The following is a 14,912-nucleotide window of genomic DNA, read 5'->3' on the forward strand; positions in this document are numbered from 1 at the left end:
CAGTGAATCTGTTGTTAGTCTACCATGATGCCTGTCACTGAGCTTGTGGGAAGGCCTAGTCCTATGCTCCTCAAAGCATAGTCCCTGGACCATCAGCATCAGGGTTCATCCTAAACTGACTGAATCAGAAACTCCTGGGTCAGGACCCAGTGACCTGTTTTAACCAGCTCTCCAGGAGATTCTAGTGTTTGTTAAAATTTGAGACCCATTGGCCTTGTCATTTTCCATGAAGGCCTTTGCTACTCTCTCTACCACAGAGTAAGACAGGACTTGGGAATTGGCACGTTAAAAGGCTTCCTGGTTGTTTCTGATACACGTGGCTTATTTCACTGGCTTACATTTTAAGAGATGATATAATAGTTATTCAGACTGTTACTCTTATATAGTAGTATAAAAGTGGAAATTTAGAAAGAGCAAATGTCAAGGGTCCCAAGCACATACAATTTAAGGTAATAAATTGATGTTCAAATACTCATTATTGTAAAGAATATTGGCTTTTGTAAAATAGCAAAACAGCAGATATGGTCCCACAATGTCTCCTGACATGCACAATAGGGAACTAGTCCACTAAAGAAAACATAAAACATAACAGTCTATTCCCTGCTTTTCTCGACCTCACATTGTACCTGCCTGCTCATCCTATGGTGTTGGAAATTCTGAAGACAAGGGACTAGAAGAGACTAGACTAAAAATGAGAAGTTTGGAAAACAGCGTTCCAAGGACAGAGATCTGAAATTAAAACATTCAGGGAGAAATCAAGGTCAAGTTGTAAAATGTAGCTCTGGCTGGGGTGAGGGTTAGGATGAAGAGGGATCCTAATTGGAGTAAATAAAAATAGTAAGAAAGAGAAAAGAAAGGGAAGGGAAGGGAAGGGAAGGGAAGGGAAGGGAAGGGAAGGGAAGGGAAGGGAGGAGAGGAGAGGAGAGGAGAGGAGAGGAGAGGAGAGGAGAGGAGAGGAGAGGAGAGGAGAGGAGAGGAGAGGAGAGGAGAGGAGAGGAGAGGAGAGGAGAGGAGAGGGGAGGACTAACTTCCCATCTTTTGTGGCAACATCAGGCACATGTTAAATCAGCACCAGTGAACCATAATCTGCTGCTGGTCTTAATGTAGAATTATTTCTTGTGGTTAGAATGTAAGTACAATGGGACCATGTGTCTTGTCAGTCTTGTTATCACACTATTCCAAACTCCTGATCAATCAGTGAGGTGCAGAGGCATCTTTACAGTGAAGCTAAGCCTCAAGCTTCCTCCCTTGCATGAGTCACTTACAATATATAATTTTACTTTTGTAATTCTGTATTATTTTCCTTAAAGAGAACTCTGCAAATTGCACAACTTTCAGATTTCCTCAAATATGGATCCAAATTTAGTGAGGAGGCAATCAATCAAGGTGATATATGCTTGAACAAAGGTGCCAGGAGGAGCACAAAAAGGGAAAGATTAAATTAATATGTTTAGAACAAACTCAGCTATACCCTGTAATTGACTGGATTGTTCAGGCACAAGGCAAAGGGAATGAAGGTCTATCTCCTTCATTCCCCATAGGATAGTCAAGAAAGACTATCCTATGTCTTTCTTTGGTGGTATTATTAAGTTCAAAGATAAGTCGTTTGTAACAGACCTGATATCAGGATATCAATTAACATTAAAAAGCATCTCAATGATACATTTCTTACCAAAATGGAGAAATAGCTAAATTATACCATAATTAGGTAGATTATAAACTAGTTAAGTGGCTGAACAAATGACTCATTGAAAAGTAAACATAAATCTGAAAGTGCTAAATGTCTAGGTCTTTATAGCTCTTCTTTCCAATATGTTTTTCAATGTTTTGAATCAAATTATAAGCTTATGCTCAATGTATTTACATGGTAATATAATTTTGAGGGGCAAAAAGATAAACAAAAAACTGACATGGAGTCAGAATTAGATTCTAAATAAATTTAATTGGGATACAATAAATTTAATTTAATTGGGATGCAATATTGTTCAATGTGGCTTTGAAGTTACTATTGCTCCTGAATTCTCTTTGTGTCAAGTGTGTAATGTCCACCTACTGAGGGTAATGTTATTCTAGGCACATTAATGGAAATGCTACCTCAACTCTAGAATCAATTAAAAAGAAGTGGTAGCCTCATTTGACTCCACAATGTTCACTGCTGTCTTCAAAGAATAGCCTGGCCCTGGCTGAGTGGCTCAGTCAATGAAATACTCCCAGCAAGTCCTGCCGCTCATGAACCTTAGCTCCCAGCTGCAGACCCACCAGCCAAGGATGTGGAGTAAAAGCATGTGGCATTTTTGCACACTCTGCTTTAAGACCCACCCATAATCCCCTGCCTTGGTGGATGTAGATGGGAGGATATGTCCTTCCCATCCAGTCACCCTCCTAGCTTTTGGGTCAGCCCTATGCACATCTTTTTGCTGCATCATGCACATGTGGTCCCAGTTGCAGCATGTGCTGTCTTTGGTGCTTCTCCACCCCTCCCATTTCCAGGGTGTGTCCCACCCATTACAATTTCCCCCTTTAACACTCTGGACACTTGTAATCTTATAAGGGCAGATGGATGGTGGTCTCATTCTTCTGTAACTACTTCTTACTGGACAAGGAGCATAGTCCTACCTATCCCCTGGTAAAGAGGTCCCTAACAAAAGGGCATCTGGAATGGAAGGGAGCCTTCACATGAAGGAGAAGGAAGTTGCAAAGTCCAGGTTAGTTGGTTGCCCCTGGAAAGCAGTATGCATGATGTTCAAAGGGTGGCTTTACTGGATAAGTTGGCATTCTTGCTGAGTTCTGGAGGTAACATATTTGGCACTATCAAAACTATAACAACTAAGTGTCGCAGGTTTGATTCCCAGTCAGGGTACATGCCTGGGTTGAAGGCCATGACCCCCAGCAACCACACATTGATATTTCTCTCTCTCTCTCTCTCTTTCTCCCTCCCTTCCCTCTCTAAAAATTAAATAAATAAAATCTTTAAAAAAACTATAACAACTAAATAACAAATGTAGGGACTAATTCTACAGTGTTCCTGATTAAGAAAAAGTGCCTTCATTGGAGGAAGGTGTGCAAGCATGTCACACCTGTCTGAAACCCTATTGCCTACTCAACTTAAATAGGCTGAGGGGAAAATCCCGAGATTCCCCCTTCAGCACTTCTGAACCCTTTCTGTCCAAACTTTAACGCAGAAAAAGAGAGCAGTTTTAAGGTGAAGCCAATAGGTTACCCCAAACTTCACAAACTCAACCATTTAGCCCAGCCAAACTGTTGAGTCCCAGGAGGTGGTGATGCAGGTGAGCTTCTCAAGTGGGGCCTACACCATTTCTGAGTCCACAGACTGTCTTTTGATACAATATTCAATTGCAAGGCTTTTACTGGAATGATATTAAGAAGTGACAACTCAGTATCATCAGGTGAAACCAGTTCAGCTCTCAAGGAAAAAGAAACATTGAAGACAGCTGCACTAGAGCTTGATGTTCATGACTGAGCATTGAGATTTTCCTTAAAAATGATTCTTCTCCCTAAGTTCAACCCCATTATCCTAAAAAGGATGCTAGTTTTCAATTTTGCCTCATTGTTTGTATAAAAACAAAAAGAATAGCACTGAACACATAGGCTGTTTAAGTCTGCTTTGCTGGAACTTACACAAGGAAACTTTAGACTGACCCTTAGTCAACCCTTGAGGGCACAAAATCCAAGCCCCACACCTGCTATTGGCATTACCTACAGTACCTGTATTCCTCAAGCCCTTGAGTTTCCTATCATTTTTAAGGTTCCTCTTTACTATCTGTCAGGGAAGCAACCTTCATTCCTTCCCTGGAAAGACTGCCATGAACCACATGACAAAAACCTACCAGGCCACTTATGCAGTTGGCTTTCATTAGCTCCCAAGGCTTTATGGTAACAATCAGAGCACAGGCATGCCTCCTTCAAGCATGACATTCCAGTCAAAGTCTTGGTTATTAAAATCATAATTTGAAACTGGTCTTATTGGTTTCATGCCAAGAAACTTTTCTATCATACTTCACTTATTAAGAATGCCAAATTCTGAGGACTTCTGGCCAAGATGGATCTGTAGGTGGATAAACTGTGCCTCCTCATACAACCAAAAGAAGGACAACAACAAATTTAAAAACAAAAAACAACCAGAATGACAGAAAGTCAAACTGTATGGAAGTCTTACAACCAAGGAGTTAAAGAAGAAACATTCATCCAGACTGATAGGAAGGGCAGAGGTGGGCAGCTGGGGTGAAGAAGACTCATGACAAAGTGGTGGTTGGAAAATTTGGGTGGTCAAAGCAGTGGCTGCCAGACCAGGTGATGTGGCAGTTGGTAGACCAGGCAGTCCCAATTTTTCATGCAAATAAACCAAGAGGAACAACTGAGGAGTGAGACAGATTGTGCAACACAGGGTTCCAGTGTGGAGAAATAAAGCCTCAAAACCTCTGACTGAAAAAATCTGTGGGGTTATGGTGGTGGGAGAAACTCCCAAGCTCACAAGAGAGTTTGCTGGAGAAACCTACAGGGTCCTAGAATGTACACAAACCTATCAACCTGTGAATGAGCACCAGAAGAGCCCAATTTGCTTGTGGGTATCAGAGGAAGTGACTGAAAGCAGGCTGAGAGCCCCACAAGCTGCATTGTTCCCTCTTGGACCCCTCCTCCCATACAGTGCCACAATGTAGCATCTTGGGTTGCCCCACCCTGGCAAATACCTAAGGCTCCACCTTTAACAGGCATGCCAAGGCAAAAAAAAAAAAAAAGGCCCAAATGAAAGAACAGATCAAAGCTCCAGAAAAAATACAACTAAGTGATGAGGAAATAGCCAATCTATCAGATGCAGTGTTCAAAACACTGGTAATCAGGATGCTTACAGAAATGGTTGAGTATGGTTGCAAAATAGAGGAAAGAGTGAAGGCTATACAAAGTGAAATAAAGGAAAATGCATAGGGAACCAACAGTGATGGGAAGGAAACTGGGACTCACATCAAGAGTTTGGACCAGAAGGAAAAAATAAGCATTCAACCAGAACAGAATGAAGAAACAAAATTTCAAAAAAATGAGGAAAGTCTTAGGAACCCCTGGCACAACTTTAAATGTTGTCCCATGAGGATGCGAGGCAAGGTGGTAGATGGGCTTGGCAAGGTAGCAGCTCGCAGACTGGGCAGTCCCACATTTGCATATAGATAAGCTGGTAGGAACAACTAGGGAGAGATACAGACCATGCAACCCAGGGTTCCAGAGTAAAAAACTAAAGCCTCAAACCCTCTGGCTGTAAAATCCTGTGGGGGTTGTGGTGGTGGGAGGAACTTGCAGCCTCACAGAAGAGTTCATTGAGGAGACCCACAGGGTCCTAGAACATACACAAACCCGCCAACCCAAGAATCAGCACCTGAAAGGCCCAATTTGCTTATAGGTGGCAAGGGAAGTGGCAGAAAGCAGGGTAAGAGCCAAGCAAGTGGCATTGTTCCCTCTCTGACCCCTCCCTGACATAGGGTGACACAATGCTGCAAAGTAGGTTGCTCAACCCTGGAGAATACTTAAGGTTCCAGACCGACCCTTACAATGTAACGGGTATGCTGAAACAAAGAACTATGGGCAAAATGAAAGAACAGATCAAAACTCCAGAAAAAGAACTAAGCAAAAAGGAGATAACCAACCTCTCAAATGCAGAGTTCAAAACACTGGTAATCAGCATGCTCACAGAAATGATTGAGAACGGGCGCAAAATAGAGGAAGAACTGAAGGCTCTGCAAAGTGAAATAAAAATATACAGGGAACCAACAGTGAAGGGAAGGAAACTGGGATTCAAATCAATGATTTGGAACAGAAGGAAGAAATAAACATTTTACTGGAACATATTGAAGGAACAAGAATTCAAAAAATGAGGAACCTCCAGGACAACTTTACATGTTCCAACATCTGAATCATAGGGGTGCCAGAAGGAGAAGAGGAAGAGCAAGAAACTGAAAACTTATTTGAAAACATAATGAAGGAGAACTTCCCTAATTTACTGAAGAAAATATACTTCTAAGAAGTCCAGGAAGCTCAGAGAGTCCCAAAGAAGTTAGACCCAAGGAAGCACACACCAAGGCACATCATAATTACATTACCCAAGATTAAAGATAAGGAGAGAACCTTAAAAGCAGCAAGAGAAAAGGGGAGATTTACCTACAAAGAAGTTCCCATAAGACTTCTCAAAACAACCCTGGCAGGCAAGAAGGGATTGGAAAGAAGTATTCCAAGTCATGAAAGACAAGGACCTACATCCAAAATTACTCTATCCACCAAAGCTATCATTTAGAACATAAGTGACAAACACAAGGCTCATGAGTCTAATCCAGCCCTCCACCTTGTTTCATCTGGCCCTGCACCTTGTTTCTACCTGGCAGCAGCACCAAGCTCTCACTTAACTGTTAAAGACTAGTTACATTTATACAGTCCTAAAATTACATTCGGCCCTTTGAAGGCAACCTCGAGGCTGATGTGGCCCCCAGTGAAAATGAGTTTGACACCCCTGATTTAGACTAGAAGGGCAGGTAAATTGCTTCCCAGATAAGGTCAAGTTAAAGGAGTTCATCATCACCAAGCCCTTATTATATTAAATGTTGAAGGGACTTATCTAAGAAAAAGGAGAAGATCAAAAATACGAACAGTAAAATGATAACAAACACACAACTATCAACAACTGAATCTAAAAAAACCCAAAAATGAATTAAGGAAACAAGAGGAACAGGAAGAGATTCACAGAAATAGAGATCATATGGAGGTTTATCAGCAGGTAGGGGGAGAGGGGAGAGTTGGGGAAAAAGTACAGGGAATAAGAAGCAAAAATGGAAGATACAAAATAGGGGGAAGTTAAGAATAGTATGGAAAATGGAGAAGCCAAAGAACTTATATGTACAACCCATGGACATGAACTAAGGTTGGGGAGTGATGGTGGGAGGGGTATGGGTCAGAGGGGAATAAAGAGGAGGAAAAATGAGACAACTGTAATAACATAATCAATAAAATATATTAAAAAAGAATTTCACTTTTAAATGCCTAAAAATGATAAATACAAGAAAACAAATGTGTATAGGAAAGTCTTAAAAGAGGAAATATGAATGGCTAATAAACATATAAAAACGTGTTCAACCTTTGCTCAAATTGAGAAGTGTGAATTCAGACCAGAATAAGACATCCATTTTTAATCACCAGATTGATAAGAATGCCATCTGACAACACCAATTATTGTAGAGCAGCAACTTTCAACCATTTTCATCTCCTGGCACGCATAAACTGATTCCTAAAATTCTGAGGCACACCAAAAAATATATGTTTTTGCCCAAACAAAAAGCATATAGGTAAAATTCACACTGGATAACTATTATTGTGTTAGCTGTTGTCATTTTTTAATTTGACAGTCTAAGGGAAAAGGAGTCAGTGCCCCTGACTAAATAATCAGGTATTTCACGTTGTAAAAACTCTTGTGCACACCAGTTGAAAATTGCTGTTGTAGAGGATGAAGATCAACATGAACACTCATAATGCAGGTGGGGGAATCCAGTGACACAGCCCTATGGAACAATGTATCATCTTCTTGAAACTTAAGCATTGGCATTCTGTACATACCAACAATTTCACTCCTAAGAAATTCTGGAAAATCCTGGAAAACTGCTCCACATGTTAACAGGACACGTGACAAAAAATATTTACAGTGGTGTTACTCTTAAGAAAAAAAGAAAGATTCCATTTTTGTTTTAAAAATGCATTCATAATTATTTTTCAAAGAATCTTTTTAATTATTGTAGTCTTTTCAAACATCACTCTTTACTAAATTGAATGGGATTTTTAAAAGATATATTTTAAAAAAGAATGCCAAATTCTAAAGGGATCAAGTAGGGAGAAAAATACAAAACAAAAAGGAAATCCTTGTGCTTCTAACATGCCCCAAAATTGCATTTCCATGCCTTATATCTTCTATTACTTCCTAACTTAATATAAAGTTTTAACCCTTAGGAACCTGTTTTTTAAAAAACAGAAACAAAACAAAAAAATCCAAAGCAAAGACAGAGTTCCAAAACAAACAAACAAACAAAAAAACATAAGAGAGGTCTAAAACTAGTCTTAAAATATTGTCTCCCACCACCTGGTCACACTACCTGGTCACAGAGACAGCCTTTCCCAGGTGCTAAATGGCACAAAGCTCCAATGGTAGAGACATTCCCTCACCTCAGCTGGCTCTAACTAGCATCAGACAACCTTTCCTAGGTCCAAATGGTATGAAACCCCAAATGGCAGAGCTATGTTCTCACCTTTGCTGGATTCTACCTGGCACTAATGGTACAAAACCCCAATGGTAGAGGCATTCTCTTGCCTACCAGTGTGTCCACTGTTCTCCTGGCAGAGACATGACCTCTCATCAATCAGTCTCACAGCAGAGACATCCTTTCTTGCCCCAGCTGGCTCTAACCAGCACCAGATGATCTTTCTTAGGTCCAAATGGCATGAAGCCCCAAACAGCAGGGACATGTTCTCATGCAAACCAGACCTCAAATGACCTTTATGAGGTCCAAATGGCATGAAGCTCCTAATGACAGAGACAAAGGATTCCTGGTGTAAATGAAACAGCTAAGTTCCCCAAGTCCCCAAAAGATCAGAAAGCAAGAAACAAAACAAAACCTAAAGCAAAGAATAACTGGATCCAAGTACTGAGGTTTCTTTCCTTTCAAAGAAAATCTTTTATCCCCTTCTATGGCCTCTACAACCTTCATAAACCTTTTTATTTTTTCAGCTTTCTATATACTTTACAACCTTCTACACACCTCCTGCAATCTTCATAGATCTTCTTACTCAGGAATAATCATAACTCACCTTCAGACCTTGTCCTTTTTAATGATGGAAAGGACCACACTCAAACTCAGTATCTGGCAGCTCAAAGTCCCTGAATCGCCAAACGCATAAATAGAGTGAAGGTACATTGTCACTTTACATTGGGGCCCACTGTCTTCCAAAATAGAAATTTCCAGTCTTTCTGACTGCAGGTCTAGCTTTCCTTTTCAGTGTCAACCACAGCAGCAGAGTTCAAATTCTCCTGAGGCAGTGCCCATTTTACTTGTGTGTGGTGGATCCAAGGCTTAATTTCTGTGAGCTTTAGAGAAGACTACATTGTCAGTAGGCCATCATAGGGACCAGCCCATTGCTTGGCTAACTGCTGTTTAGGTCCTTGAGTCTTCCAAGTCTTTAGTGAGGCTCAGTCCCCCAGATGCAATGGGTATAAGGGCTCATCAGATTGGTAGGTGGACTTGCAATGAGCCAACTTGTGCAGAATGGTTACTGTTTGCCATAAATGTTGTACATATTGCTCAATTTATGGCTCATGCTCCAAATCTAGGGGAGGTGCTCCCAGAACAGAGATTTGTAAGGGCCTCTCATAAACTATTTCAAAAATGCTTAACTTAAGCACACTTCTGGGTGCTACCCTAATCTGGAGTAAAGCAATGGTAAATGCCTGGTCCCATTTCAAACATGATTCCTGGCATATTTTTGCCAGGGTCTTTATTGTGTGGATCATTTTCTCAGTCTTTCCCGTAGATTGAGGTCTCCAAGATGCATGTAGTTTCCATCTTATTTGCAGTGCCTGTCCAACCTGCTGGGAGGTATCTGAAGTGAATGATGGTCCATTGTCACTCTGAATACTGTGAGGAAGTCCAAACCTAGGAATTATTTCTGTAAGAAGTTTCACTACCTCAGCAACCTTCTCAGTTCTATTGGGATATGCTTCTACCCATCTGGGAAAAGTGTCCACACAAACTAATGAAAATTTGAAATTCCCTCTGGTTTTAGGCATTTGTGTAAAGTCTACCTACCAGTCCTCAAATGGGCATAACCCTTTATTTTATATTGTATTCCCTTTTTCACTGGGGCACATTCTGTCTTAGGGTTGTTTTTGGCTTGGGTGATCCTTTGAACAGTCCTTTGCAAATGGGGTCTCTTCATATGTGATCTAATGAGGTCCATCATTAGAATGGGTCCCTTCCAGAATCATCCCTTCCAGAATGGGTCCCTTAATGTAGGTGTTTGAGGATGTAATACACTAGAGCCTTGGGAAGAAAGATCATACCATGGGTGTTGATCTTCCATATGGTATTGGGATCAGTGTTAGTGAATCCCCATTTGTGGACCCATTCCTCATATCATTCTGTGTAATGAGGTTTACATTCTGACAAGTCTAAACAGGGGATCAAAACCCCTAAGCATGGCAGCCCTCTGGCTACTTGTCATGCTGCATTATCAGCAGTTTGGTTTCCCTGGGAACTATCCCTTTGGTGTCCTGGGCAGTGCATTATGGCAACCTGGTCTGGTAGGTTCACTGCCTCTAACAATTGTATAATCTCCTCTTCATGTTTAACATCCTTGTTCCCAAGGGCTGAGTCCTCTCTCCTTCCATGTTGCTCTATGGGCATGGACTACCATGACTACATGGACTACATGGACCCCATATTTGGGGAAAGATGTTACCCTTCTTTCTCTGAGACAATACTAAGGCTTTTATGAGGGTTATCAACCCAGCCTTTTGTGTTGAGGTTCCCAGCACAAGGGCTTGGGCTTCTACTACCTTGTCTACAATGACTACTGCATACCCAGCTCATCATTGGCCATTGGCCACAAAGCTGCTCCTGTTTGCGTACAGCTCCCAGTCTGATGCTGCCAACAGTTGGTCCAGTAGATCCAGCCTGCTAGAATAAACTTGGTGAATAATTTTCATGCAGCCATGCTGGAGGTCTGAGTTTCCTTCCATGTCTGGAAACAGAGTGGCCTGATTCAAGGTTGTTGCAGTCTACAAGCTAACATTTGGGTTATCCAACAGAAGGACCTGGTGTTTTCCCATGCACCCTGCCATCAGCCACTACCCTGCTGTCTGTTCCAATAGACATAGAACCTGGTGTGATACCAATACCATAGTAGCCTGTCCCAAAGTGAAATTCTCAGTTTTCTATAAGATGTCACAGGTAGCTGCCACTGCTTGAAGACAAGGTGGCTATTCCTTTGCTGTGTGATCTAGTTTCTTTGAGAGATAGGCTATGAGTCTGGGAATGTTTCCAAGAGTCTGGGTTAGTTAACCCAGTCCAAACCCCTGCCTTTCACAAATGTACAATTTGAAAGGCTTCTGTCAATTGGGCAATCTTAGCATAGGAGCTGAAACCAGATTTTCCTTCAAGGCATCAAATGCTACCTTACAATCTGTTGTCCATTCTAAAGGTTCAGAGTTCAGTCTTTTCAAGGAATCATACAGTGGTTTTGCCATATGTCCAAAGTTTGGAATTCAAATTTGGCAATGCCCTGTAATCCCTAATAACCCATGAATCTGTCTTTGGTTTTCTGGGATTTTTAGTGTAGCAATGTATTGCTTTCTATCTGCCATCAAGCTCCTAGTGCTCTGCTTCAGTTGAAATCCCAGGTATGACAACTCCTGTTTACAAAACAGGGGCTTGTGAGGCAATGCCTTGTATCCCCTTTTAGCCAAGTGATATAGGATGGTGGTGGTGTTGAGCAAGCAGTCCTTGTAGGTACTGCTAGTTATCAATATGTCTTCTACATATTGTAGAAGAATTCCTGATCTCAATTGAATATCCCTGTAAGTCCTTGGCTAACACTTCACCAAATATAGCTAGGGAGTTCTTAAATCCTTGAGGTAGCACAGTCCAGCAGTATTGGAGTGTGGCTTTTGTTTCTGGGCCCTGCCTTTTGAAGATGAACAGTAATTGAGCCTGTTCATCTATTGAGATGCAGAAAAAGGCATCCTTCAAGTCCAGAAATTAAACCCATTTGCTATCCTCAGGTACTATGGTTAACAGAGTATAGGCGTTAGGCACCGTAGGGTGAATGTCCTGCACAATGTCATTTATGGCTCTAAGATCCTATAAAAATTTATATTGGTTAAAGTGAGTCTTTTTGACTGGAAGAAGGGGAGTGTTATAGACAGACTGTGTGTTTCCATCCTTCAAAGCCACTTAGGTTCACGTATTCATGCAGATGGAAGTATATTCAGGATCCATTGGATGTCTGGCATGCCTTTATCACAGGTGGGCGAGCCATGCATGCTTCAAGCTGCGTGTCTATCTGCATATCTTATGTCATGGCCCTTGCTCCCCAGCGTGACACCCTTTGTGGCACCTGTCCCCTTGTGTCTGTCATCATCACCACCCCCTGATGTGGGCCCCAGTTCGTGGGATCCACCACATTGTGGATGAGGCACAAGAAATTCACATGGACTACAGAGTCTTGTGGAGGAAAAGGGACAACATGGCTTTTTTCTCAAGGGGAGAAAAAGCCAAGGCCTCAACCATGACACGCCTTTATTTCTTTTCTCCAAAAGTTACCTGATGGCCCTCATTTACTATGCACAGGTTCAATTTAGGTGGTTACCTTTTACAGAAAATAAAGGAGATGATGCCACTAATCACATCACAGAAGAAGGATATTTGCAAATGAAAAGGCAAAAGTGGTTGAACCAGTTACACTCATCCTTGGAAGGTTTAGCATGGATTTTAGGAAGTTACTTTGCAGTAAATGTCCTTAATTCAGGGTGAGGGAGTTTTAGCAAAAGCAAGTCTCATAGTAGTCTAGGTACAGTGCAGGCCTGATTCCCCATGGGAGAACCTATCTGTGAGTGTGGGTTCTGTGCATCTCCGAGTGGGAGCAGGGCCCACACCACACAGAATGGTCTCCTACAACTCCCAGCAGGGAGTCCCTACCTATTTAAACACTAGAGGGGAACAAAGCAATAAAACTGCCAGAACATTACATAACATAACATAATTCTGTGCATGCAAGCCCAATTCATGTTATGGGAACAGCTTATCAGACCCAGTCTCAAGGCTATGAGAACACTGGTTATCAGGCCCCTCCAATGCTATGGGAACACTGCTCTCCTTAGTTACCCAGATACCTGGGTGAGGAAGCCAGACTGCCTCCACTTACCCCACAGACTGGTATTACTGAATTAGCCCCAAATTTAAGAAATTCTGCAATATTGGCTGAATCCCCTCTAATGCCTCCTTTTCAAGGGGGTACTGTTTCTTCCATGGGATCCACACCCCTTCTTTTAAGTTGAATTTTGTGAGTTGCACCTTAACTGCTTTACCTAGGTTCCATCAGCCTAAATGGTTCCATCAACCTGTTCATAGATCTCAGGTGGGAAGAGCTCATTTCTGGGACCTTCTGGGCAAGTTGGGGGCACCTGGGGCTGGAGAGAATGTTCCATTGGGACCTCTATACATAGCTGCTGCTTTTCAGGAGAAAAAGTTACTTGTGCATGCAATTTGCAAAGTAAATCTCCACCCAGCAGTGGAATAGGGTAGTCTTGCATGTAGAGAAAACTATGTGGGGTCTTTTGATTTCAAAGCTGGCATTCTAGGGGTTGAAGGAATGCCTGTTTCTATAATTATCCAGTCATTCCAGTAACCATTACTGTATCCAAACTTTTCTTGGTTACTTTTGTATTCAGCACTGAGTATGTAGCTCCTGTATCTACAAGAAAATCAATAGCTTGTTCCTCACCATCAGCTGCACCTGGGGCTCCTGTGAGGCAATAGTAATAGGTCAGGAGATGTCCAAGGGGGCCTCTAGGCCTCCTCATTCATCATTAAACTCCCCTTGCCTTTTTGGTGTTTTCCTGTGAGTGTTTTCAATCCTACTTTCCCCTTTGAATTTTTGGCACTCCTTTCTCCTGTGGGCTCCTCCTTGCAATAGGCACATTGATTGATGCCTAAAGGGCCTACATTTTTTCTTTAAGGTCCCACTTTTTTTTCTGGTCTCACCACCCTGTTTCTAACACCATGGCCTGCTTTGTCTTCCTTGTTTCCCAAGCATTGCAGGCTTTAAAGGCTATGTCTATCAGCTGAGAGGGATTCATTCTCACTGCCCCATCTAAGCTCTGGAGTTTCTTTCTGATATCTGGGATACTTTTCCCAATGAAAGTCATATTTGCCATCCACACATTCTACGATGCCTGTGGATCAGCATCAGTCTGCTTTCTATAGACCTGATAGATCCTCTCTAAAATTCAGAAGGGTTCTCATCTGACTTTTGCTGAAGGGCCTGTATCATAGTCAGGCTCTTTTGCTTGGGCACCCTCTTCTTAGGCCCTTCCAGTATGCATATTCTATAATGTTTGGGGAAGGCTAGGCTCCTACCATTTGGGTTCCAGCCAGACTCTGTCAAGGGAATTGCCTTGGCCAGGTTGGGAGTCTCACTGGGATTCTCTTGGTGGAGGTGTTGAGCCTCTTTATTAGTCTTATTTACAACCAGCTGTCTCTCATTTGCTGTTAGCAAGATATTAAGGAGAACCTGTATATCTGTCCAGTTTGGATAATGAGAGGCAAAAATGGCAAAGAAGCTATAAGATCTGCCATTCTCTGAGGATCCTCCCTATATGAGGGGTTGGAATTCTTCCAATTCAGCAAGTCTGGAGTGGAGAATGGAGTATGGGCCAATACACCAGGGCTGGCCCTCCTGAGTTACTCTGCCATAGGGTACTGTCTCAAAAGAAACTGTTTTGCTTGAGATAGTAATAGGGGACTCAAGACTTGGAAAATTTTAGCTGAAGGTAAAAAGCTGTAAGCCTAGCAAGTAATGAGTATGCTAGGCTTTTGTTTCAGAAACTACAGAGGCCCATCCTGGCTCCTGGGAAAAGCAGCCAACCTCCTGGGGCATTGGCTAGAGATTACCGCCTGGGGATATGTTGGAGGCATCCTGGCCTTTTGTGTGACCACCACCCCACTCTTGGGAATAGCTAACTGCCTAGAACAGGAATGCAGCTTTGCTCACCTAATCCTCCCTGAATTTCAAAGCCCTCACCACACCTTGCTTGTTTTCCCCCACCCGCCTTATAAAAGATCTGGCCAGGAAAGAGAAGGGAAGATGGTTTGTTA

General features: G+C 42.1%; 1 long non-coding RNA gene across 1 annotated transcript in view; it reads left to right on the forward strand.

Annotated features, from left to right (window-relative positions):
* Positions 1 to 14,912, forward strand: part of LOC118501284 — a 20,024-nt gene continuing 5,112 nt past the window's right edge. Inside the window, exons 1-2 of the long non-coding RNA XR_004903909.1 lie at positions 1 to 13; positions 4,882 to 4,885. This is a non-coding gene — a long non-coding RNA (uncharacterized LOC118501284). The remainder of the gene's footprint in view (positions 14 to 4,881; positions 4,886 to 14,912) is intronic.

This window comes from Phyllostomus discolor, chromosome 1 (assembly GCF_004126475.2).
Source record: "Phyllostomus discolor isolate MPI-MPIP mPhyDis1 chromosome 1, mPhyDis1.pri.v3, whole genome shotgun sequence".
In the NCBI taxonomy this organism is placed as follows: Eukaryota; Metazoa; Chordata; class Mammalia; order Chiroptera; family Phyllostomidae; genus Phyllostomus; species Phyllostomus discolor.